This window comes from Electrophorus electricus, chromosome 8 (genome assembly GCF_041902795.1).
Source record: "Electrophorus electricus isolate QZ-2024a chromosome 8, ASM4190279v1, whole genome shotgun sequence".
Classification (NCBI taxonomy): domain Eukaryota; kingdom Metazoa; phylum Chordata; class Actinopteri; order Gymnotiformes; family Gymnotidae; genus Electrophorus; species Electrophorus electricus.
Window position 1 is genome coordinate 22,999,598 of NC_137504.1, and position 27,611 is coordinate 23,027,208.

General features: G+C 41.0%; 1 long non-coding RNA gene across 1 annotated transcript; it reads left to right on the forward strand.

Annotated features, from left to right (window-relative positions):
* Positions 1-1,115: 1,115 nt before the first annotated feature.
* On the forward strand, positions 1,116-22,431 carry LOC145659016 (uncharacterized). The gene is made up of 3 exons (XR_014124979.1): positions 1,116-3,795; positions 19,960-20,080; positions 22,284-22,431. It is a non-coding gene; the product is annotated as an uncharacterized LOC145659016 (long non-coding RNA).
* The last annotated feature ends 5,180 nt before the right edge of the window (positions 22,432-27,611 follow it).

A 27,611-nucleotide genomic window follows, 5' to 3' on the forward strand; every position in this document is an offset into this window, starting at 1 on the left:
GAATGTGGTCTTGAACTTTTGATAGAAGTGAATCAAGGAAACAATGTTTATTAAACTACTTCTTCAGAAGTAGCTATCCATGACTTTTTAACTAGAAATAAAAAAAAAAAGTAAGCCAGATGCGAGCCTAGAACAGCAGGCAAATGGTTGGTTTGTGCAACAAACGAACAGGAAACCCCTTGAAAACTAAAGAAGGATTACATGATATGTTTCAGCCAAAATAGCAGTAGCTAAGAGTGAAAGTACACCCTACTACATTTTACTAAAATGGATTTAAGTTGCTTTCAAGTTTGCTCCACAAATGTTACGGTAAAGGGTGGGTCAAATTTTCTTTTAGACACCCTCATATGGCACAAACCACCAATGGTCAGTTATGTAACTGCTGCTCTCTGTTTTATGATGCATAATTATAGATGTCCTGATAAGTACTTTTCTTAGAGAGGCCGACAGAAAAAGGGAGGGAGTGAGAGAGAGAGAGCAAAAGAGGAAGGACTACAGTAAAGATGCCAGAGAGGTAAGCAAGCAATGTAAGAGAAGAAATCAGAAATGCTGGCTGGAGAGGAGAAAGGTAGCTGGCCAAGGCCCATGATATCATGGGAAAGGAAATGGCCTGTGCAGAAGCAGAAAAGCACAGCAGCTATTCAGTTCAGGGTGAAGATCTCATTGCTGTAAGAGGCAGGAAAGGAGGGATGAGGGAGAGACAGAAAAAGAAAGAGGCAGAGAGTTGATGACCCATTGCATTATCAGGGTGAGGCGGGGAGACCAGGGCTGGTGCTTCAGAAGCGCTGCAGTCAGCACTGGTGCAGAATTCCTCAGTGCACAAGCTAAACACAGGCAATGTGACACAAGCGGGGATTTCTGCACAGACAACCCCTCTGGATTAGATTTACAGACTTCAGCTCACATACACACTGTTGTCATGCAGTCCTTGTGATGCATCTGTACTCTGTACTGTCTCAGATCATCAGTTAATGATACCATGGAAAACTGGAGGAAAATGGTCATGTAAAATGGGGTCAAGGAAAGTGAGTGAGGGTGACAGGCACACGGAGGCGTGTTATGGGAACACTTCTGCCTATTTATAGTGTAATTGCAGATGAGGTAAGAAGCATGTTCTTACTCCATTACATGCTCATGTAGGAGATGGCATTGTGTTCAAGGATGTTTCAGTATAACACAATTAGGACCTATTTGTTTGCATGTGTGTGTTTTAGGAAAGGTCTGATGAATGTATCGGGGCATTCTTAATTCGTAGCCCAATGGATGCCTTAGAATTTGAAGATTCGCAGCATATGTAATGAGAAAGCACAAGATATGATTGATGAAGTGGTGTTGTAAAAAAAGACAGTTGAGGTTACACTGAGGTTACAAGCTTAGTTGCCTTGATATCAAGATTTTCCTCACAATGTCATTTTCCTCACAAGGTAAGAGGCAGAAATGCCTCAGAGTCAATGTGTGCAATGCAATATGGAAAAGCTGTCATAATAACACCAAACCAGCAACAGATTTACTAGTGATAAGCACCTTACAAATATACCGTATCCATACACCAATTGATAACCAGTGTGGGCTGTGGTATATTGTCAGTGATTTTTCATTAATTCTTTGGGATAATATGTCACATGAAATTTGCAATTTCATCTTGCGCTCTTTCAATTGGGATGTCCTATAGCTTAGCCAATCATAGGGCAAGCTTTGATGTATCGATTTCACTGGGAAATTGGATGCTTTTTGCGTCTCATCACAAACTGTACTCTTGGGATCATCTTGCCATGGGCCAAGGCACTTTCAGCATCAGTGCGATTCATGACACCGTTACTCTGTAAATATTAAACATCCTGCATTAAGTTTGGCGTGGGTCTGTGAAACACACGCTTGGGTGCCTGTTCACTCCGCGAGCTGCTCTTTCATGCACAACGCAATGGAGAGGCTATGATTGACTTTCGGGTCCCTCTACCCATGGTAGCCCCAGGCTAGCCTGGCATGGAAGGTCCACCTGTGCCAGGTCATGTGCCATAGAGCTGAGATTATTTTCACAATGGCCAGCCCGGATCATTGGGCAATGCTGCCAAAAGAAGGAAGGCAGGTAAAAGAGCCACTCAGTGCCGCCAAGCAATGCTCCTCTTGTGTAAAACTGTTGACTGGTTGTCATAGCGCTGGTTAACTGTCGGCACTCTGTATGTAGCTGTCAGTCAGCCTGTTGCTAGGTGACATCATAGGAGAAGGGGGCTGAGCTTGGCTCACGCAGGTCAAGTTGATGTCAAATGCCAGAGCAAGTTGAGCTACAGTAAGCCTTTCTGCAAATGAGCTCAGCGTGAATGGAAAAAGGCACCTATTACCTGGGCAGGCTGCCGGTGAACTACAGTAAAGTCATCAAATATAATGGATTGTAATGCTGCTTAAGGTTTGTGAAAGTAGTCCAAGTGTCAGTATTAAAGAAATGCCAGATATTGTCCTTTTTGCAGCCGGTGAGCCTGGTTTTAGATTTGTAATAGAATTTGCTGGGCTTGTGCACTCACCACCCACATTACTAGAAGCATTTATGTAGAAACCTGTGGATATAGAGCTTGTGTATATAATGCGCAAGTGTACAGTTATTGGCTATAGGTGTATGGTTTGAGACCTCCAGCAAATCAGTGGCCATTACCTGATAAATATCCAGTCAGTAGTGGTGGTGTGGTCAGACACTGAGCTATAATACACTAAAACAGAATGTGGCTGAGTAACTGTGCATGGATGTAAGAGCAAACCTATAAAATGCACAAATAACACAGATGTACCCAAAGTAGCTGATGATGGTGAATGGTACATGGTAGGTGTTTATGAATGCACTGATACATGTGTGTTATATAATCTTACAGTATCCTTACAACAGTCTCACAATGAGAACTATTAGATTTTACACTAGATTTAAGATGTTTTCACTTGCTGAAATATCTTTTTTGCAGTGTACATACTGACTGGATGGTGCACTTCTCTTTCTTTCGTGTGGGTGTGTGGGACGGAATGTATCATTTTGTGGGGACATAATGTCCATGTGATGATGAAAACATGAAAAGGTTGATTTGGGATTATGAGGATCTCTTTCTTTCTTTAATTTTATTAAGTATTATTTAACAAGATTATTACATGGATCCATGGAAATATCCCGTAGACATAATCAGACAAAACTGTGTGTGCATGTGTGAGTGAGTGAGTGAGAGATATAGAAGCAGAAAGAGAGAGAGAGTAATAATGATCTCTGCTAATGGCCATTTCTGTCTAATCTATTAATTCAGTGTGACTGTCTGGCCTGTAAGAGACTAAGACGTCATCGCTTCTGATTGTTTGTTACCATGATCGTGTCTCAGTGGAAATTTCTGGAGAATTTCTCAGTGGAAATTATCTGGAGAGGGAAAGTGGGAATGAGGAATTATTATGAACCATCCTTAGCACTGGACAAAGAGAAAGAGAGAGGGAGAGAAAGGAGAATTTGAGCCTTAAACACTCTAAACAGATGTCCTCGCCATATACCGTCAAGCCAAATATCAAGTTAAAAAAATTAAAATGAGAAGCTGAACACTGGAATCGGTATTTGTGTGTGTGTGTGTGTGAGTGAGTGAGTGTGTGTGTGTGTGTGTGTGTGTGTGTGTGTGTGTGTGTGAGTGAGTGAGAGAGGGTGAGAGAGAAAGCGCATGGGAGGGAGGAGCTTGCAGGTGGTGTCTATTAAGGCCTCTCCTACATCTGTGTTGCCATGGGAACGGAGTTACAGTGAGAAGGGGACACTTGGCAGTATGGATCCCCATGATCCCACTGGTAATTACTCCGCCCACCCACTTCTCTCTCTGGTCATTGCTCCACCAACATACCTCTCGGTGTAATCATTACTCTGCCCACCCACCTCTCTCTCTGATAATTAATCCATGCCTCACCTCTGGCTCCAATCATTACTCCCCACATCTCTCTCTCTCGCTCTCACTTTCTCTGATAAATACTCCACCCTTCACCTCTGGCGCCAAATCATTACTCCACACATCTCTCTCTTTCTTTTAATATTACCTTTTAATATTATCTTTTAATAAGACTCAACTTGTTCCCTCTTAGCTTCCAACTCTTTTCATCTGCCTATCCCTGTTATAGTCACCTCTGTGACATATAATTACATATATACATACATATATAACATATAATTTAGCTATTCTGGCTTTGAATATCTCATTTTTCTGTTTGTGTGTGTGTGTGTGTGTGTGTGTGTGTGTGTGTGTGTGTGACTTTTGTATCACTATAAGTCATGCCGATGCATTATCACCTATTGCAAATTACAAATCTGATTATTTTGCAGCAAACAGTAAAATGCAGCAGTGATTAACTACAATTCTCAATGCAGTATTCATTTGAAACAAAATACAGGTGTTGAAGGAGCCAAAAAAAGTTTCGACCTAGATGAATGATGCCTGCTCGGTGGTAGCATCTGCCCTTAAATACCTGGTAATTCAGGCCATCAGTGCCAAAACTTGCAGGGCTTAAGTTCAACCTCTCCTTATAAAGCCAGTAATTTTGCAAAATATCAGGAAATATAACCGTTGAGCTACTAATTGTCCCCATTTTTCAAGTAATTAGTCATAACGTTGGATGCTGTTGGGCATACATGCCTACACACAGAGGACAGAGGCCATGGCATCACATGGAATGAGGTTTGTTTATTTTCAGTCGCAGTTACCCTCACAGACTGGCCAGAGTCGGCCACTGATCCCCTGGTCAAAGCTGGTCTGAACACCCAGCCACCTGGCAGGGCTCTTAAGAATGGTGGGAGAAATGGTCTCAATTAGCATGGAGAGGTGCAGAGGAACGGGGAGAAGTCCGAGGGCCTGAGGTGGAGGAAGCTTGAATCAGATGATACTGCAGTGCACAAGGACTATTGGAATTTGTGAGAAAATGGAAGGTATTGGGTTTAAATGGGGTCGTAACAGGAAAAGTATTATGTGTAGAGTGTTTAATGAGAATTTGACTGAGAATGTGAAGGACTTTTGTTGGATGATTGTTTGTGTGATAAATTCGAAGATTTGGAAAACATGATGTAAGATGATTATTGAGCAATGTATAATACCTGCAGAAACAGTGTTTAAACAGATGAGGTGTGAGTTAAAAAGGTTGAAGACGATTGATATGAGAGGAAAAAAAGAAATTTCCCTGGACTCTTTTGGACATATAAATGGATGATGTATACCTAATTTACAGATGTAAATGGTATTGTTAATTGTTAATGTATAGAGTAAAGGTAGTCTGGGTCCTCCGGTGGATATTGTTGGTGAGGTTTTTGTGATGGAGTGTTTGTATTGAATTGAATTGATAAAATAAAGTCAATATAAAAATGGAATCAGATGGTGGACATCACCGGAAGGGCTAATCAGCAGAAAAGGCTGTGGGAGGACAGATGTGTTTCTGAGTTGAACATAGTGCTTCAGAGATTGACCATCTCTGTGTGGCACATTGTTACTTAGACATACCTGCGATTTATGGCATTTCATTCTTACTGTTATTAAGAATTTAAGAAATTTCAGCAGGGTTTATACCTATCTTAGAAAGAACTAAGTGCTTTCCTTTTCTCAATGGTTTTCTACATTCATGTCCTGTTAACTGAAAAGGAAAAAAGACTGATAACTGCATTTCATGTGCATGTCAGAATACAGGGTATGCCACAAGGAGAGAGAGAGAGAGAGAGAGAAAAAGTGAGTGAGAGAGATGGGAAAGAAGATGGAGAGAAGCAGCAGAAAACTGGAATGGTATAATTCCTCTTGAAACTGAAGGGGCAGGGGGTAGCTTGAAGAAGGTGTAATGCCATTCCACGTCAACACTCCCCCCTGAGTGTCAGTGTGAAACTGTACAGTTCCCATAATCTAGGAGGTCTCTCTAGTCTGTTGTCTTTATGGAGGCAGAACAGTCTAAAGTCTCCAGAGTAAACAGAATATTTCAGAGAAACCAAATCACTTCTTGGTAGTCCATGATGGATGACGTGGCGATATAACATAGCAAGATGGAGTTTAAAAGCTATTTAGAGCTATTTTAGTTTCACATTTATGCAGTATGATATACAGGTTGTCCTAATGCTATCCATGTGCCATGTTTTCTTATGACAGCAGACCAAAACAAATTTATTAGTGGGCTATGAGTGTGAATGTTGAGGTTCGGCATGTGGGCACAGGTATGAGCTGTGTTCGGTCAGTGTTTCCACATTGAGACATACTGGTTTGTGGACTTAAGCTGTTGCTGAGAGACGTGGCGATTTACACCATAGTGAAAGATAACCCATCTCTTTATTTGTTCTGAGAGATTAATGGAATTTTAATGCCACGAATACATTAAGTCACTAAGTCTACCATTTTCCTAACTCTGTTTAAGAGCTATATGTCAAAGCTGCTGAAGGTTTGTAGAAGGGGGAGAGAGATTGAGAAAAGAAAGGGATAGATAGATAGATAGATAGATAGATAGATAGATAGATAGATAGATAGATAGATAGATAGATAGATAGATAGATAGATAGATAGATAGATAGATAGATAGATAGATAGATAGATAGATAGATAGATAGATAGATAGATAGATAGATAGATAGATAGATAGATAGATAGATAGATAGATAGACTATAAGTCTGCACCAGTGGAAGGATGTGTGATTGGGGATGTGATGCTGGGGTAGGTGAAGTGCTGCCTGGTTAAAGTGATTGTGGCGGAGCAGGGGAAACCGCAGTGGTTATGCGATTGGTAGCTGGCTCCACTTGCCTCCCTCCTCTCTGCTGTGCTTGGCAGTATATGATGGGAGAGTGCCTTCAGATGCTTCCCCCACTGCTCCACCAGGCACTGGTACAAAGGGCAGAAGTTTCGCTCTTAACAGCAGTGTTCAGTTTAGGGCTGTCGATACCATTCTTTGGTTGGGGTACTAAGACAAATTTAAGTCTTTCTTTGGTTGCAGTGTGGTGGACCACATCCACAAAAATGTCTCTGTTCAATGGTACCAGTGAAACCTTAGGGAACATGAGAGCAAAATTATTGCACTGGTTCAAATACTCAGCTTCAGTATTCCATATCAATCAGGATTGTTAACAGGTTATGCCAAACCCAAACCTTTGAGATCTTTTCTGGAACATCATCATCTGCATTCAATTATATGAATCAAAACTAATCCCCACCACAAAGTTGACTCCAGGTAATTTCTGGTAGACAGATTAGTCTTGCAGGATTAGCAGTTTTCTTTGTTTTTCTGCATTGCTCGTTGTGTCAGAAGAAAACCCCTGTGACACTTATTCTCAGCAAAATATTTGAACCGTCTGTCGCTGGATGACATACTTTTACCGGTTCAGACACTGAAAATATTTGGTCACCCCTCCCCTGTCCCGCAGCTCTGCGATGCTGTCCATTCTTCTGTGTTGTAAAGCACCCGCTGATTTTGTTCTTTCCCTATTTCTTCTGTCCGTTATTTACGTTATGTACGCATGTAAGATTGATTTCTGCTGCAACAGGCAGTCGTATATGCTTAATGCCAAAGAAAATGGCCTTTGCTAAACATCCTGTAGTTCATCATAGGCTACGCTGCTGGTTGGCTGCGGTAGCAGTTGCTATTTATAATGTAGGATAATGGATTTATGTTCATTGAAACTGGAAACACATATTATGACATTTGTACTCCCTCTCACTCACTGCCTCAAACACATGCACGCATACACACACACACACACAACATACATACAAGCACACATACACACAAAACAAGAGTTTGACTTGCATGAACCACTGTTTTACTTAACTTGGCAGCAAACTTGGCAGCAAACTATCAACTGTCAGGTATAAGTTTTAGAAATTTAGACATCAGCCTGCATCTCAGTATGGTCACTTTGTAAGCCCAAGGGAAACTGTATGATTAAGACAACAATTACCTGGCTTTAGACAGGTTTTATGTTTTGTTACCCTTTAAGTAAAATGTATTATCTTTATTATTGTAAGTATAATGCGTTATTATTTTTTAAAATGTATTTTTATTAATGTTAGCCCACCAGCTAGGGTAATGCATAATGCCTGCGCTTGAAAAGTTATGGAAGGTGATTATCTGGTTAGGTTTAATATGCAAGCACTGCAAGGCTTGCTGGAACTTTGACCATAGCTTCAATAATTGCCGGTGTTGTCTGATTCATGCCTAGCTAACATTAAGCTTAAACCTTTATTGTCCTGTTTTTTCATACCCAGCTTGCATTGTTTTAGCCCTTCTGACCTTCATGCATTATTTAGTATTATTTACTGCAAAATATTTCACAACCATCCATTCCATAAACAAGACAGTCCAGAGCTTTGGGGAAACACCTTTGTGGTAATTATGCAAGCCTATGTATTTGTGCCTTGTTGGTGTATATATCTGTGTCTTATTGGCATATACAGTTGTGTCTTGTTGGCCTATGTATCTGTGCTTTGTACGCCTATGTACCTATATATTTATGCCTTGGAGGTCTATGTAGGCCTCTCTTACACAAAAACACATGTATGCATATGCTAAGCCACACAGATGACTCACTGGGATTCAGCAGATACCAGCAAAGCAGGCTGTCCCCAAAAACATATGAAATCACCCCAAAAACGAGAAAAACACCCAGCAGGTATGCAGCAACATTATTAATTATCCTGTCTTACACACATAAGACGGAGCACTTAGCAGCAGAGACCCTTCACACAAAAACTCATTTCGTGATTGGGGAGGCAGATTTTGGTGATAAACATTTTGCATGGAACATGCCAACCTAATGCATGCAATGATGATAAATTACAATCTCTTAAACTCTTAAAAAGGAGTTGGGACCCACAATGCTTTCTCAGAATCTAAGGGGTTAAAGCTTTCCATAAAGTAAGACAAGTGTTGTCAGAATCACTGCAGTGATGTTCTGATGAGAGAAAACTGAACAATGTAAGAACATATTCCAGCCAAGTGCAAGACAATTACAGTGTAATGGAGATGCCATGTATAAAATAGGTTGTAGTTCCTATGTAGCACATCTAATATAGAATATATGTATAAATGCCATTAAATGATTGCTGACATTCTGTACTTTAACCTCATAGTCAATATTTCATTTCAAATCCAATGTACTGGAGTACAGAGTCAGAACAACAGAACCTGTGTCACTCCTCAGTTATTCATGGACTACACTCTATGCCATTGAGACTATATGTTTATTTTTACAGTTGAAAGATTAGATGTATGCATACAGACTAGAAACTGAAATGTTTGGAGAAGGTCATGACTTTATAGGGCGGCTCTCTTTTTTGGATTCGTTTGAATTGTGACACGGGTGACACCGAAAAGATGTAATGGAACAAGATTCGCCAGTCAGTGTTTTATTTCGACCGCTACGCTCAAGTAACACTTGAGAAGAAGAAACATGCAGTCCAGAATCCATCCTCAAAGGGGGTGTGAGCCATATTTGGTGATACTCATCAAGTGTTCACATCTTTCTCTCTTTTGCCCTCCACATAAAAGAGCAAAAAAAAAAAAAAAAATCCCAAGGCATATGAAGACTGAAACATGCATACCAAAGAAGATATGTAATACTGATGGAGAGAGAAAAGAGAGTGAGAGAAAAATGCAGGGGCATAGCCCAACAAAGCCTCCCAGTGGTATTAATGTTTCACATTAATCTGGTGGAAAAAGAAAATTGGGGCTGGCTGGCGGATTATGTCATCTGTTTTCATTCTGATCGGGTGCGTGATCTGCCACAAATCTGGGACGTCCCATGCATCCAATCCGTCTTGCTGGTAACAGCAGGTACAGTGAGCGAGACGAAGACAAACTCAGCATTGATTAAACATGAAAAAACATATTTTGTAGAATGTCCGTTGGGCTGGTTAGAACTGCACTTGTGAAATCCTGAGCTTTAATGGTGGGTGAGTTATGCTGACATCTAGTTGGAGTGAAATATCACCTGACCTGAGGTGGGAGGTACTGAAGCATTTTGCTTAACTTGCCTCCAAATTGGCAACTGGAACTAAAAAGTTTAAGCAACTGTGGAATAAAAATGTCTGGAGTCTATGTGTATTACTGTCATGACCTGCCTTCTTATTTATTTTCACATGGCCAGGGTTCTTTGTACATCAATAGAATAATATTATTGTCAACAATCATTGTTTCCCCCACATTTACATCCCTTTTCAATGCTGCCATTTTGTATCATAACTTTGCATAATTTTTCTATGATAAAAGTTATATGTTATAGTGGAGACAAAATTAAAGTATGCTGTGAATACAGCTGTTGCTGTATTTTACATCTGACCTTTAAAGGTTCTTTGCTGTTAAATTCTAGGATTCAGTAGAAGTTTAGCATACAGTCTATAAGAACCATTCAACCTGGGCTTAACTTACTTCAGGGCAGATTCAGTAATATGATGTTTTATACTTTTGGTTTACTGGAGGTTGGGTAGAGTGTATACTGAAAACCCACCGCCCAAGAAGTAGACACATGATTGACGGGACAGAAGATGTGACAAACCTCATAACCATAACATACTTTATTTAGCACACACATACTTCCAAGCTCATAGAACCATGCATTCTGCAACAAAGGGAACGGATTTTTTAAAATAAGGTGGGTGTACTTTGTTTATATTACACTAATGTGTATTTTATTCTGCTATTAAACCATAACAAAATATGTTAAAAGCCTCCGTATGTCCTTATGGGATTCAAACCAAAATCAATATTCTCTTTCTCACCCACCTAAAATGATCTGTAGTGGTAGTAATATCCCTAGTCTGACATGGAGCAAGAAGATGGCGTTGAAGTTCAGAGAAACACAACCAGGAACAGATTGTAATCAAACACAGTGGAGAATGTGCCTTGGCAGAGGTTGCATGGTTGAACTTGGCTAGGGGAGAATGTAATACAGACTAATTCCTTTCACTTTTCCCTTCCAACTCCCGCCCATGCCGCACGTGTCCGGCCCGGGAGGCTGTTTAATGTCCTCACAATGACCAAAATGAGACAGGAAGGGTGATGAAGGGAGAAGTAGGACATCACCAGGAAATTGATATCAGAGCCAACACCTCCCGTGACTGGGCAGAGTCACATTGCCAGTCTGCTTTACCCCTTGCTGAGGAAATGGGTTGGCCACTGAAGGCACTGTGCTTTATTTAGAGGAGCAGAGAAGCCTGTCTTTGATAAAAGATTTTAAAGTTGAATTTGATTATGGCTAATTGCCTACAATAAAGGGAGTATAATCACACACACACACACAAACTTGCACATGCACACGTGCACATACACTCCAAGTTGTGTTCAATCACAAATCCTCCGTATATCCTCCATATTTCCAGGCTCTTCAAGCCTCTGTTGTTTACTTTTTCAGCAGGGTGTGTACATTCTAGCTGCCAGATGTTCGTGTGTGTGTGTGTGTATGTGTGTGTTTTTGTGTCTGTGTATGTTAATGCAGCAGCCTGAGGTGTTGGGTGGTCATGTTAAAGTTGCTCTTTGGGATCTTTAAGGCTCACTATTATGGGGCCTCAAGCAGGATGCCAGCCCCCCCCCCCCCCCAATCAGAATGTAGACCCACACAGAGGAGACAAACCTCCAGCCCAGCAAACCTGAAGAATACAGCTTTCCTGGATCTTCCCATGCGATCTGTGGTCCTGCCCTCCAATACAAATACCAACCTCACTCACACCAGTGCACAAATATGTGCAGAAAATATGATTGTGCCGTGATCTGTGGAATGGAATAGGAGCACGAATGTGGATGAAATATTCACTCAACTCTCCCTCTCTGTCTCTAATTCTCAACAAACCCTAAGGCGGTTTGTTTCAGAAACCCAATAATACCACCATGTTGTTCCAGAACATGTTTGAGTTGGAAAAAAAGTGAAGGGAGTGCTCTGGTCTTTGTCCAGCTAAGCATGTCATAAATCTGGAGATATGCTATGGAGCAGCCCAGAGTGGCCCGGGGGAAGCCAGACGGGACAAGCGCAGAAAGGCTCGTGATTGTTTTCGTTTGCACCGGTGGGGAGCTTGGGAGGGAGGGAAAGTGAGAGGGTTCAACTGGCCGGCATAAATGACGTGGCTCGTTTGTCTTTCCGTCGGTCGGAGGCGCGCACTGATAGGCTCGGCTGGACCTAGATGTCCTCGCTCCCTCCAAATCCGCAAACAGATCCCAAGTGTTTCACTAAGGTGCCTTATATGGACAGAAAAGCCTTCTGTAAAAGTCCCAGGCTGTGTTATTCTTCAGGAGAAGCAACTTGCAGTATCACATTTGTTTGCAGTTTTGTACCTAGCATGTTTGGTAACCAACACCTCCGGTGATGCCCACTTGCAGTCCATATTTGTCTCAGCATGCTTGAATATATGTAGCCATGGGCTCCTCCTTTGGGATCCGGGGAAGTCGTTGGCTAATTGTTAGTGGTTTCCTGGTGCAATGACCCACGTCTGGTAAAGCTTAGATATTACACATAGAAGAAGGGGTCTACAGGCCTGACTACAGGCCTGACTCTCCAGCAGCACATGAAACTGATATTGTCATTGCACTAGACATTGCACACGCTATTTGATGGTCACCTGTTTGTCTCGTCTCTCTGCCGTTGGTGTTAAGACCGCATAGTCCATCTCCAAAGGTTTTATGACTTCCAGATTGACCAAGGGGATACGGAAGCATGAACCAGACGTTCGGTGGATGAGGCTGATGTGTTGGCCACGCTGTGGTCATGTTCTAGAGGGTGTTTCGTTACAGTTTTGTTTTGTATTCCTGAGGTTTTTATTAATCCTTGTCTTCTGGAATGAAAGGATGCTTCAAATGAACATTTATCTTATGAAGAAACAATTGCTTGTTTATGTGGTGAGGGGGAGGTGAGGGTAAATATTTTGTGTACTGATCTTGAGGGGATTTTGGGGCTAATCATCTTGATGCATAATCTTTTTGTTAGTTGCTATGATTTATTTATAATGTCTGTTCTTTTTAAGATTCCCAGAAATTATGAATCTTACACTCAGTGATGTAAACATGATTTTTCATGCTTTACCATAAGATATGTTTTGTTAAGCTTCTTCTTCTGTCATGTGATTAGAAGAACTAAGTAAGACCCGATTCACATTAACCTGAAGAGTGGGCTTCAGATGTGCAACATCGCGATGTGGATGCTGTGGGGGAGTGAAACAGGCCAGGCTGGATGATCATGAATTTATGTCAGGTTAGATTAACTATCTGTTATTGAAGCTTGTGGGTCGCCCAGAGCTGATATTACCGAAACCTGTCTGAGGGTATTAACCTCAAACCTCACTGCAGGTAAAACATGGTGTGGTCATGTACTTCAGTAATCGCATACATGGTTCTAATTTAATTTGTTTGGCGCATCCTATTCTTCTATATATTATAAAACTGCAGGGAGGGGTGTGTAAATCCATGCATTTTTCTTACCTTTCAGTTATTGAGTTTTATCCATTTCTGCCTCCCTCGCAAAGCTCCTCTCATATCTCTGTAATATGGGAGATGATTAGAGATGAAAATAATCCTGAGAGCAGGCCTGGGGGACATCTGAACTCAAGGGGGACACCTGGGCAGACGTTATCGGGAGAGGTAAGATGAGGCCAGGTTTCTATAAAGGGGAATGCTTTCAAACATGGCAGTTTTTCCTCAGAGCGGGATTTGCTCCATTGCCAATGTTGTAAAGCAAATGTTTTGACTGAAAAGGACTGGAATACCACAAAAATTAAAGAAATTACATGACCAATAGCAACCATGTGCAAGGGATTTGGCTTTCTTGACATCTGTTGGAGATGTCGGCACATCCATAACCCCAGTGACAGTTTAACAGGTTGACATCTCTAGCCTTGAACCAAGCTGTCTGCATGCTGGTTAGCTTTCTTTTGTATTTCATACTTTTTCAAGAGTGCATCTAACACCTTCTCTGGTTCACTCGTTCAAGATTCATCTTTCATAGCTTGTCTCAGGATAAACCAAATGAGCAAATTGGCAAACCTGGCCCCAAAACTGCAAAATGGAAGGGTTAGGTTGCAAAATGCTGATTTACTACGTTGGACCTGACTACAAGAGTATGGGTCCTCTTTTTTTTTTTTTTTTTTTTAAACTAATGAGTAAAGACTGGCCTAGGGATTCATCACACTTAGGCTGATTATAAGTTTGGGTTAATTTAATGCATTGAGGTTTGGAAAGGACTGTTGTTTTTGAGGCTTTAGAAGTTCAGTTTTAAACATCACAAATCAAAACATTTCCCATAAGCCAAACAACAATGAATTGTCGTGTCTCTCCACATTGCATATATATCCCCATGCTCACGTTTTTGTATCTGAAATGGATGAAGCTGTTTTTTTTTTTTACATTGTTCTAGTAAGAAGGTCCTGTGCCTTTGATTGTTGATGAGATGATGCAATACAACATGAGGTGAAGTTACTTGAATTTGGCAATGCTGCAAAAGTATCCACTTTAACAGTGACAATTAATGAGAGACAGTTCATTAAAGAGTATTTCAGAACCACCTGGTGAACGTGAACTGTACCTCATGCTAATTGACACCACTGTAGGTGTAGTGTGGCAACTCACCGAGCTTCAGTTAATTAATGGAGATTTCCATTAATTCATATACACTGCTGGCATGGTGGTGATGTCACAGGGAGGTGTGAGGTCCAATATGTGCAGGCCGTGCACTAAGTGCACCTTCTCTGACTTTCTGCAGATACAGATGTTTATTTTCTCACATTTTTTGAAGCCAGCCTGTTTTTGCGCACAAAAACCCTAAGGACGCACCCGGGGTGGTTTTATGTACTAACGCCACTGCGTACCCTCGGCGAGCTTCTAGCTGAGCCCTACGAAAGGCCTGTCAAGTAAACATCAGTCAGCGGTCTCAGGGGCTTATGAGTTCACTGTGAAAACTAGCATATCTTGATCATCTCAGGTAGTCCACTATACTTGGAATACAAGTAGGCCTGTTTTTCTAGGTCAGTTCATCTATGTGTGTTTTGCCACATTACAGAGACTAGACATCTGAGCTGTAGCATGCTTTTAAAAATAAGGCTTTTGAAAGGCTTCTTGATTGGCTAATTATGTATCTGACGACTGAAGTGTTAAAAATAGTTTTTGCTTCTTAAATGGTTTCTTAGGCGTCTTTTCATTCATAGTGAAGTGGCAATATGTCATAATAATAATAATAATAATAATAATAATAATAATAATAATAATAATAATAATTTAATAAACTATCAAAGGGATCATGTCAAATGAAAGTTTCCACTTTTGTGTTACACGTTGGTCTCTAAGAGAATGGGAAAGACATTTGTGCATGTGTGTCTGTCTATGTATGCATGTGTGTATATAAATATGTTAGCAATCTGCATTAGTTTTTCAGGATGTTAGTCTTCACTGAAGCATAAATGGGGGTGTCTGTGGGTCACTTCCTGTTCAGCCTCTGGGGTATAAATAAAAAGATTGACATTGCTGGCTTTGAACCAATTTTACAAGCATTAGTAGACTTACATGAGCTTGCTATTGTTTTCCTAGCCTTCAGGCTACAGCAAACTCAACATGTTTCCTCTGCTTACTACAGCAGTTCTTTCATGTGATGTGCATTGAAAAATGGCATGCAGTCTTATGATTAGGGGAGTCATAAATGTTTTTTTTTGTACTTTTATCTTGTTTTATCTCATTTTATCTTGTCTAAGAAAATTAATCTTAGGTATAACAACAAAAGAAATCCAGTTTTTAGCTTGAGAAGGACATTATAGGAGTGCAACCTTCCAACAGCAGCACTATTGTTCAGACTCCACTCTTTTTCAAGTTCTGTCATGATATGGGAAAGTTGAAGAGTTGAAGCCCCCATGAAGCAAACTCGACATGCCACTTGAATAACTGAGCAACACTGAAACCTCCTCCTTCCCCTCACCAATCCCCGGTCCCTCTGTGTGTCAACTAAGACTTGAACCTATTTCCTTTCCACTTATGGTATGGAGGCCACAGTCTCAGCTGCTGCTGTCACAGATAGCAGGCCTTCTCATGAAAGCACACATAAAAGCTGGGTTTGTTGGAGGGCAAAGGGCCACTCCAGTTCGCTTTAATTTCAGTTCATATATCGTCTTCTCAGCGTGACTTGTTTGTAGCAGGAAAGCGGCTCGCAATGTGGCGTGTGCACTTCGCTCACTTTGGCTGTTCATGCTTGGCAGATGGTCAGTGACAACAGCAGGGGAACCTCAGACACTATGAAGAGAGTGAGATGGAATAGGAGATAGGGAATGAGGGAACTAGCTGGATGAAACGGTGTAACTGAAGGGCTGATATTGCTTAGCTCGCCTTTCTTTTTCCTTGTCTCGTTCTCTATATTTCCTTCCTCCTTTTCATTCATTCATTCATTCATTCATTCATTCGTTTGGTCAATCATTTTATTTCTTTTCTCATTTCTTCATTTCTCGTGTTTCTTTCTCTCCTGACCTATGTGTTTTTCCCGAAGACTTCTGCAGGCCTACCAATCAGACGTTTCCATATGTCCTCACAGTACACTTTCAGTTTTGATCTCACGACCACTGTGTTGACCTCAAGAAAGACCACTTGTGTGGATTCCAAGAAACTGCTTCCCATTTGCTGCTCACTTGCCTATACCTTCTGTTGCAGCTGACTCTTTCCTTTGGAATGGAGTTGCCTTCCTCCCACAATGTTGCCTCAGGTCAGTTAACATGTGCAGGGATGATTATGGTTCCACCACTTCAGTGCCTAGTGCAGATAGGTCCCAGCACTCAACCTTGACATGCAGATCAAATAACAAAGCCTTGGACTGATGTCTCCACAGTTCTGCTGTGAAACACACACACACAGACACACATACACACATTGAAACACACACAGAAACACACAAAATACTGCTGTAATTGATTATGGAAGGAGTCAGTCTAAACATTGTCATCCACCTACAGCGGTTAAGATTTATGTTGAAGTCAGATTGTCTTTGTGAAGATAAAGGTTTCTGAGGCTTATGGGATACATCATACATGCTGAGGCCTCAGCATGAAAATTATGGACAAATCATCAACCCAAGGAACTCTGTTGCAGTACTATCACAAAAACTTATATTTTAAGACACACACACACACACACACACGCACACCTTTTCCCGTCACCGGAAGTCTGGAAGGTGTCTGAAGGTGTGGTAATTGAAGACTTTCATCCACTCCTCTGATCACCCATAACTATCCACTCCATGTCCTATGCCAGAATATTCAACATTTTTAATGTCACATGGCCTTCAGACACCCTTTAAGGTACTTATACAAGGACTGCCCTCCCACCCTCACCCCGACCACTTTTATCATAGTAGCTTAATGTCACCTCCATATTGCCTTCTCCAGTGCTTTTCCTCTCTCATATCTTCCCTTTTGCAGAATACATACTCTGCTCCAGATCAGCCTAGTTATAACCTGCCCTGCCCCCCACAACTACCTCACTGTATTACTTCGCCTCTTTCATTTGATCTCGGCCCCTCTGCTCTTGGGCTCCGGGTTGCGTAAAACCGCTGATTCCAGCTGATTTATTGCCCAGGTGTGTGGAGACATTTTGCCAGCAAGCTTTTGCTCATAAAACCTCCATAAGCACACAATTTAAAGTGAGGAAGGGAGCAGGATGGGGGAGACCGAGATTCGAATGTGTGATAAGGTTGAATGTAGGGGAAAAGCCTGGCTTTTTATTTGCACGGCTGTAGTGCAACAGTAAATAATTACATTACACGAGGGCTGTGACAGTAAGGAGAGCCAACTCAGACTGGCAGGGCAGACCAGTGTCTGAGTTGACCTTTAGCTTTTGCAAAGCTTGCAGATTGTGTTTCTTGAAGTGATTTCAGGTAAAAGTATGTTATTGCCAGTGAAAAAGTGTTTCATTGTTGCAAACATGGGAGGGGTATGAGAATTGTGTGAAGAAATAAATCATATTTTGCCTTATCTAGCATCTGTGTCTCTGTTTTCTGTTGTTGTAATCATATCACAATGCTGCATGTATGAATGTGTGAGCCCATTCGTGAAAGTGGACATGAATGGCCTAAGATCTCAGTCTCTAACTCTTTTACACTGAAGCCCTATAAGCCGTCTTGAGATGCCTGAGTGGCACAACTTTATAGGCACATTCTCACACATGTACCTTGTTGCTTAAAGATTGAATCTTAAGGTTTTTATGGGTTTTAAGGTATGTTAGTCTTAAGGATTAGTTTTAGGCATGAACCTGGTTGAGGGCAAACCAAAACACGTATGGTCAAAACATTCAAATGTCCAGAAAACACATTTTCCTACAAGTCCTCCCTACTGGGGCTTTTCTGCTTTACTGGATTAAAGAGAGATCTTAAGCCAAAGGCCAAAATCTATCCGATATCAGTCTACCCGTTCTCCGGAGGAAGACAAAACATTTGGTGTGTGTCTATCGCTGTGAGCTTTTTGTCAGTAGGAGTTTTTTGGCTGGATCCCTACTGAATGTTGAGCTGTGTGGTCCCTGATGAGTAAGCTTGAAGACTGAGGATTTATAGACCAAGTGGAGTGAGATTGTGGGAGAGAATGCGGCGGAAAAGGGGGCCTGTTGTTTGTGAGCCCCTGCTGTGGCATGAGAGGTGAGTATATCATCGTCATCATCTTTCGCACGCCGTCTACAGACAAAAAGGATCAGTCCTCATCCTGTGCTTGTCCACCACTTGTGCGTTAACTCTTCATTGGTAGAAATTGATTCTGCATCTGATCTCATCACTGATATTGTAAATGAATCTGAGAGCCCAGTGCTGCCAGCCTATGAACTGCAAGCATTGAATGAAACCTGAATGAAGCATTGGGGTGAGACAGGACTCAGACTCCTACTTTCCTGCTCTCTACCTCTTGACATTGTCTCATACGCTTACAGATTCGCTCACACATGTGTGTTTTACTGCCTAATAAAGTTAGAGTCCAGGAATTGATGTTGTCAGCCAAATAAGGCCATTTTACAACCCGGGCCACGTTTTTTGGTGTTTTTTTTTTTACTCAGTAGATGGTTTTGAACCTTCTTCTGCTGTTGTTTAATGGAACCGGAGGGACTTTAATACTAAGCTCTTCCTTAAGGGATGTGAACCAGACTCTTTTTTTTCTTCATGCCATACCCATGATTGATCTGGCCAGTCCTTGCCATGTACAATTACATCCACTGTAAGAACAAGGCCGCAGACTTTGGGGCTGTTTGTGATTATGCCTCCTGACACAGATCAGGCAGCAGGCTAATTTGGGCAAAGGCACAGGGCCCCTCAGGCATATGCATAGTTACAACAGATCACAAGGCTGCATTCAATTCGAATTGTAAGCAAGCTAACTTGTTCACGCTGACTATTTGTTGGTGGTACTGAAGGTGAAAATAAACTGAGATCTTTTTGAGTGTGTTGTATGGTTTTGATCAAATGTGGCTTGGCGGTTGCATTACGTTACAACTGAAAGTACTGAAGGAGTGTTTTTTCTGTATTCCTACGTGGCTGATAGCATGACTCTAGGCCATGCTGTGGAGCTCAGTTGGAACTACAAAAATGCCAAAAGCAATCTGGGCTTGCACTCAGCCTGACAGTGCACAAAAGCAAGCCAAATGACATGCTTTGTACATCATCCCTTTTGGTAACTCTTCTGGTCTTCAGATGTATGAAGTACACATTTGGACATGTTTGGAGATTTGAAGTAAAAGTGTTGTGCTCATCAGGAACATTCTGAGAATGTGTGTGTGTGTGTGTGTGTGTGTGTGTGTGTTTGTGTGTTTCAGTCTATAACACTTGGCAAGCAAAACAAGTGTGGAAAATCAGCCATAAGGCTGACAGATTCTGCACAAAGAATGTAGATTTAACTTGTCCATGATTTCTATGATCAGCCCCTGGACTAGCACCTTCATCTGTCATATTTACAACCCCACACTGGCCTCCAGTACCTGTTGGAGCAATAAAGATCTCTCTGTCCCCTCTCTCTCACATGACCCAGAAAACTCAGACGAACAACTGGTTTTGTGGCCTCATTGCAGTGCATGAAGTAAGCACCACTACTGGAAGAACCCATGACCAAATGAAGCTCCTCTTTAACCTGCCTTCATGCTCGCAAGCAGGTGAGGTTGTAAATCATACTGTTACAAGTACCTTTGATATCATCACTATTTTGACCTTCTTGTACAGATGCATTACATGACCACCCTTTAGCTATCTGGGGTTGCAGGCAACAGGGCATTTAGGGCCACTGAACATTTTTTAAATTTCTCTTTATTTCCTGCATTTGGCATTCACTAAACATTCTGTCCCGTATTATATTTAGCCTTTGACCTTTCAGAAAAAGGCGTTATCTCTCCAAATGGAATGCTGATGTTCATGGCTGAGATGTCTGGGAAGAATCACATTGTACTTCCCTAGAGGTTCAACTGAGGTCTCTCTCTCTCTCCAGTGGTCATTCCCAGGCCCTTTCTGATCTAGAGAAAGGGCAGTAATAGCTATATTCTTTTCCCTACGTTTTGTTTCCATGGTCTTTATCAGAAATCTTTTTGAAACTGCACTGCCAATAAGTATCTGGGTCTTTAAATTGTAACTGTAGTTTGACATTATATTATTATTATTATTAGTTGTTGTATTTATATAGTGCCTCTCACAAACTCAAGGTCACTTTACAAATATCAAAAAATACTTTTTTTTTTTTTTGTACTTTCTTGGGTTGGTTCATTTTTCATCAAAGTGTTCACCATACATTAATTCAGGTTCTTGGATGTTTGCTGATGCAGTCACATCATTGCCTAGAGGAAGTGATGTCATTATTAAAACGCAACTACCATTTACCTTTGGCTTTGAAGAGTTTACTGACTGTCATACCATGAACTGCAGGCCAGCAGCAGTGTTCTTGCTTGTGATGATTCAGTGCCTTCAACATCAAAAGGTTGCATGTGAAAGCGGAAGAAGAAAAGAATATCCCACAGCCTGGTCATGATCCTGAATAGAGGGCCGTGATTCCTGCATGCGCTTCGTGTACATGTTAAGGAGGTCATATTTCTCAGCAACCCGCTGTTGATTGGTTCTCATTGTTGCCCTGCAGTAGGAGCGCCAGTGATTTGACACAATATTCTCAACATTTGAGCTCACATCAAAAAACTGTGGACTGTGGTTCTTTAACTCTGCAAAACTCTCACCAAAGGAGCTGTATCCAGCCCCGTCCCTTTGTATTCGGCTCTGGCAACTCCCAAAAAGATGTAGATTCTGTTCAAATTCTGAAAATAAACCATTTGGTATAATTTAATACAACACCAAGATTTCTTTCAGCCACATCAAAAAAATAAAACAAATGTCACATATGTCAAAAATAGTATATCGTTTTATTTGTTTCTTTACACTATTTAGTCCCCACTGAACTTATTGTTGTAACTAGAACAACACACTTGCACATTTCTTCTGTGAGGACATTATGACATAATGGCTCCTTTTTCATACGCTATCTTGGTGTTACCCTTAGCCATGTTTATGTCATATCTGTAGTCAATGAGCAGCAAAACATTCTCAGGTTTGAGCCTCTGCTTATAGTTAATTTTTCATATGCTTGTTATGTGTAGTCATGGCTGAATCACATCATGCAGGCTTTCTTGGTGATGGAGCGCTTTGATCCTTTAACCTCACAAGTCCTGGTTCTTAAACTCATGGTGTCAAGTAGCCACCTTTTGCTGCTTAACTGAGATCAGCTGTGAGAATTCAATTAACACTGTAAAAGTTTAAAGGTCAATTTCGAGAGAAACTTGTAGTGCACTTTAAGGGGCTGTGCTTCAGAAGCACAATGTTGGCACCATTGCTGAGTGTTTTTGGCCTTAGAGAAAGAGGAACATCTACTTATAACATGATCGGCAGATGACCTTGAATCATGAACTTTAACTTGAACTGTCATAAGAACAAAGTGGCTAGGATCATGAACAAAATTACTCAGTGATTCAGCTCTAATGGGAACTCTGTCATGTCACTAAAGGAGGAAGTGCTTCTGTCATGTTCCTTAGTCTTCAGATTCAAATATTACTCATGTCATCTGGGACCTATCAGTAAATTAGTCAGTAGACAAAATTGATTGTTTTATGGTTGTTCCTAACACACAAGCCAGAACACATGTTGCTGCAAATATGTGTACTGTTTGAGGACTTTGTGTTCAATTGATGTTTGGACGATGCACACGTGGGGCACTTTGGCGGTGTGTTTGTCATTGCTGATTTTTATGCTTCGGAATACACTCTGGAGCTTGTGATTAGTTTCTTGAAAAATTGCTGAGTCAACACTGGTGTCTTGTTATTCCAGGTCTATAACGAATTCCAGATTGACAGGAATGCATCGCCATTCCAGGACATGTTCTCAGTTGTTTCAAGAACGCTGTTTCTTCATATCTTGGGTGAATGGACAGACTGATTGGGGATATGCTCTATTGTGAAACTGCAGATGTTTTCAAATATCTTTAATAAACTTTTATTGTTGTACCCATATATATGCTGGACTGATTCTTATTTTCTTCCGCTCCATGCAAATTAAGTCATGACAAAGTCCTAGAAGTCAATTCTTTGGAAAATGCAGTGAATCTGGTAGGTAACCTACGGATCATTTTGTCAGCAGCGTAAGTGCCAGTTCGTTTATGAAAAACTAAACTGCTATTACCGAAAGGCTTGTGCCTATTCTACATTCCATTATGCCACAATGCTCTAAACACAGAAGGTGCCTGCCTAATACATTACCAATCTCAATACTTAAGTTCCATTCATTAGTGACAGCATAGTAATTTGATGCATCATGTTAAAATTTACTGTACAGTTATTGGTGTGCTACTTAAAACTGTTAGTCTTCCAGAAAATTCTTGGCTTCATCGAACCTCCAAGATCAATTATTTGACCCTAATTGGACGTCTAGTTTATTTATATTGTTGTAGGCCATTATAAACAAGTTCAGTCAAACTGGGTTCTGGGCAGCATTAAGATAGTACACCCTCTGTTGTTTTATGTTGACCTTTTCCCCTGGTTCCATTTAACATGGCTCTAATGATGATGATGAGAGTGGTGGCATGCCCCAAAGCATGATGGCTCACTTAAGAGTCATTTCACCCTGCTGATTTGATTGAACCATAAGAGCCTGGAGCTATGGGACTAGGGGTTGCCCTGCCGGTACCCAACTGAACGAGCGGGGAGCGAGGGTGGGTGTGCTCGCTGTGGCTCTCACTCCGCTAGGCGGGATTCCTGTGGGAAAGCTTGCGGTTTTCCTGTTTTTGTGCCTATTCTGTTACCACTGGAACATGACACAGAGCTTTGGGGAGAAGGTCGCCGAGACAGCATGCTGGATGGAGAGAGAATGAGAAAGAGAGAGAGAGGAGACAGGAGGAGAGGGAGGGAGAGGGAGTGCACTGAAGGCGTGAGAGATCTGGGTTTAATAGTGTTGAGAGCCCTGACAGGCTCCAAATAGTTATCAGCATGATGTAGCCACTGACCTGAGCCATCTGTGATGGAATGATTAAACCGCAATGAAATACTTCTACATATGCAATCCATGAGTCTTTTTTTTCCCAAGTAATGTTGGAAAAACAGTGATAAGACTCTTAATGTCCCCTTTGTGGAAGTCCAGTAGTGACATAACGTACACCCGCAACTGTGATGTTGACGTCAGTCATATGATTATCAAAATCCTCATGGGTTGCTTCTCAGCATCATCTATGATTCCCTATTGTCATATGGCTGGAAGTCTAGAAATGACGCAGCTACAGCATAAAAAATACAGCACATCATGTTCTAAATGTAAGTGCATGACACTGGCGGGGGAAAATAAATAAATAAAATTTAAAAACGACCAAGTAACATGAGTGAGACTTGTGACACATGTTTGGAGCAGCTGGTGCATTGGAGACTTGCAATGATGTCAGCTCTAAACAAGGTTAAACATGACTTGGATTCAGGTACAGACTTACCCTCGAATGAACGAGCCTTGAGTGACTGAATGCTCTTTTAATGAGTCGTCTGTACTGATAGCCTCCAGATGCGGTTCAGCTATATGGTCCCGTCTCATTGTATTTTTGGCTCTGCATACACAACTCTGAATTTTTTTCTTCACTTGTTTTCTTTCCCATGACAACTGCACATACTGCATGGCACATTTGGACATGACTGCAACTGATAGGTTTGATTTTTAGTTATCTCTATTGTATGAAAGAGAGAGCTGAGAGACATTACCTGTGTCTTTTTCATTAAGAAGCACCATAGCCTTTGATGTGGACACCATGTATTGTGTTGGTTTAAGTCTTTAAAGGTGTCTCTCTAAACTTTGTCATATTTCACAATATCCTGAGGTTTACAGCCAAATTCAGTATTTGTTTTCATGGAAATAAATGGAATAGCAGAAGTTAAAAAAATATGCAAATCTGCTTCCCTCTAAAACTGCATTACATAAGGCATTACAAGATTTATCTGTAAAATACACAATAAGTCTCTCTCTCTCTCTCTCTCTCTCTCTCTCTCTCTCTCTCTCTCTCTCTCTCTTTCTATATATATATATATATATATATATATCTCCATACACTCCATACACTCCATACACCATTATGTAATGGTTATATGAGTGAGGTGGGAGTCAGAGGGTTCTAACTGAGTTGCCTTAATGAAAGAGGTATGCATAATCGTCAATATTGACTTTAACTCCTTAATAGTGTTACTTTAGGGCTTTGGACCTCTAGAAGTGACAGGTGTGTGCAGTAAAAACCTTAGCTCTCCTCTTCCTCTGTGGTTTATATGAGTTGCTTTGGTCCTGCTGGGCACTGACACCCAGTTCATTAAGCTCACTTCAGGAAACTGGAGAACCAGGTGGGGCAGAATGCATGCATGGTGGTATTTTCTCATGACGCAAAGGTGGGATGTTTCTCTTTACAGAATATTGAAGGGTCTGGACAGCTGTAGTGTTTGCAGCATGCTGAGAATTGAATATTAATGGGGATATAATGATTTAAGAAAATGAATTTTTCATTAAACAATCATGGTGGCCACCAATGCAATATCTCACAAAAAAACAAAACATAAAAAGTAGATATCACACAACAACCTGGAAAGCGTTGCATGGGATTTCACCACTGCTCTTAGTGTTCTTTAGCTCTCAGAGGGATTCTGCACAAATTTTCATTCCCACTTTCCCACACCAGCCAGAATTACACTGGCACTGTGCCATACATGGGCCCCAGTGCAGAATTTACTGCCGTTTCTGAGGCAACGCTCTAAAACATAGTCCCTCTTGTTCCCTGATAATGTCCTATAGTTTGAAAAGCATCATAATACTGCAAGCTGTAATACATTTTTGCAGTTTAAATCTGTCAAAGTACTGAACTGCTTATTTTACTAAGATCAAAGACCCAAAATAACTATCTTAGGATCCCTCATCCTGCCTTGCATTGCTTTTTTCATATTATTGAAACATGAGGAGTCGTTGGAATTAAAACGTGTTTTTCGCTGTGAGCAGCTTTTTTGTTTTCCAGTTTTAACCTTGAAGGAGATACATTTGTGCTACACAAAATAATACTTTTTCCTCAATCCATCACCACTGTGGTGCTGGGTTGTGAAAAACACTAATAATGCTACTAGCACCCTTAAAGCTAGATGCACTCATTAATCCTGCCTCACACTGCAGCTGCCAAAACTTTCTTTATGGGAAAACTACCTACTTAGAGCACTTAAATCATACACAGATGATTTTCTTCTGTCCCAGAATCATTCTGCTATGACGGTGCTCAACAACATTGCCTTGCTTGAGTTTTGTTGCGGCTTTTTCGCTTGAAAGGGGGAAAGTACCTATGAGATCACAAACTTCTTGCAGGTCATTCGTTACTGTCCATAATCCTCCAAACTTCCATAGATACATAAGCACTCAGTGTTTGCTTGTCAGTGTGGCCCAGCGACGCCACTTCTTTGGGGTCTTGTATGTTTTAATGTCTTTTGCAGGCCACAAAGATGTTATGTTTTTCCTCCAAATATGCATTAAGCTATTAAGCTTCGGGGGAAAACAATGTCTAGATGGCTGCTCAAGAGGGTTTTATAAGGCTAGCATTGGTCATGTGGTTTAGGTTCCCCATAAACAGATGAAAACAAATATCTTTTGCAAGCCAACCCGGCTTCATGTAGTACTTCAGAGAAGCAAAGTAAACACATGGTGGACATAAACAGACTCATGTGTTAATACAAATTTGCACGAAAATCCACAGTGTGTTCTATTTAGTAGGTTTCAAAAGCTATTTGCCTTTGTTGTTGGTGACCTACGTGTCATGCCCAGGGGTAGATAAGTCCCACATCACACAACAGTTCAGTGCATTGGTGCACTGGAACAGTAAAAAGAACCTTTCGTTCTGGTGCACAGCTGTACAGTATTCCAAAAGACTTGCCGAATAATAACAAAGGTTTACCACATAATGTGTATAAAGTTCTTTTATAAAAGCATAAATGTTCATGCTTTCTGTTTGTGGAAACAGCTGATCTCACAATGATTTTAAAGGGTTTCATTTGTACAATTTTACACCTGAATGCATATGTTTAAAACTGTATTTTGTTAGTGTGATGAATGTGGTTCTGAGTGGTCCTTAAAACAGAGGTGTTCCTGGACAAAAAGCTTTGGGCTTCTTTGATTGCAAGGTGGCTTACAAGGTAAAGGGGTAGTCACAGACACCAAGCTTGTTCCCCATGGTTGCGTTCTCCTTCCTTTATATACCTCTAGCCCCGTTTCTTAACAATGGGCTAAATCATTTTGGCAAACCGGTATAATACAGATTTAACATTGGCTCCATATCCTTCTTATAATAAATATTCACTATACAGATTTTAATTATTATGGTCTTACTAAAGGTAAGTGTATCACAATTAGATAGCTAGTTGTAATTCCTAGTTTATTTTTATCCTGCAGGTTTTATGAACAATCACCCCTGTCTCAGCTCTCCCTGGAATCTCATTGACTCTACAAATGTACAATCATTACTAAAAGGAAACAGGTAGTTGTTCATATCATAACTGCATCAAATATGAATGTCTTTTTTGGCTTCTAGGGATAACGATTGTCCTGGTGATTGGTCACGCTAGCTGACCTCATCACAGCCACCTTATTAGTGAGGCATCTCAATCATGTTAAAATTGTTTATTGGATTTGGGGAATTCAGAAGTCCCTTTGGAAAGCCAATAATTAGTGACTTATTATTACACTAAAACACCAGACATCCAGCAGCCAGTCATCCGTTTCCAAGGAGAATAGCTATTTGTTAGCTTCTCCTCTGCTGCTGGAAGGAGATGCAGTTTTAACAGGTGCTGTACATGGTATAGTTCAAGTCTCTGGTACATTCTCAGGTATATTACCCTAAGTGAGTGAAAGTGTTATACCATAAACCATGTACTGATGACAGGCAGTGAAACCTTTCCTGGGTTTAATTAGCTTTATTTCCAGCTCACTCCCTACCTGAAGAAATGTCTTCACCCAGCTCCCTGTTTGCCATGAAAACACACACACACATATGCAAGCACCTAAGCACATACCCACACACACACACACACACACACACAGAACAACTAGATGTATGTGGGTATGGGATATGGGTTCAGGGCATCCTTGTATGGAAGGGATACTGTTTCT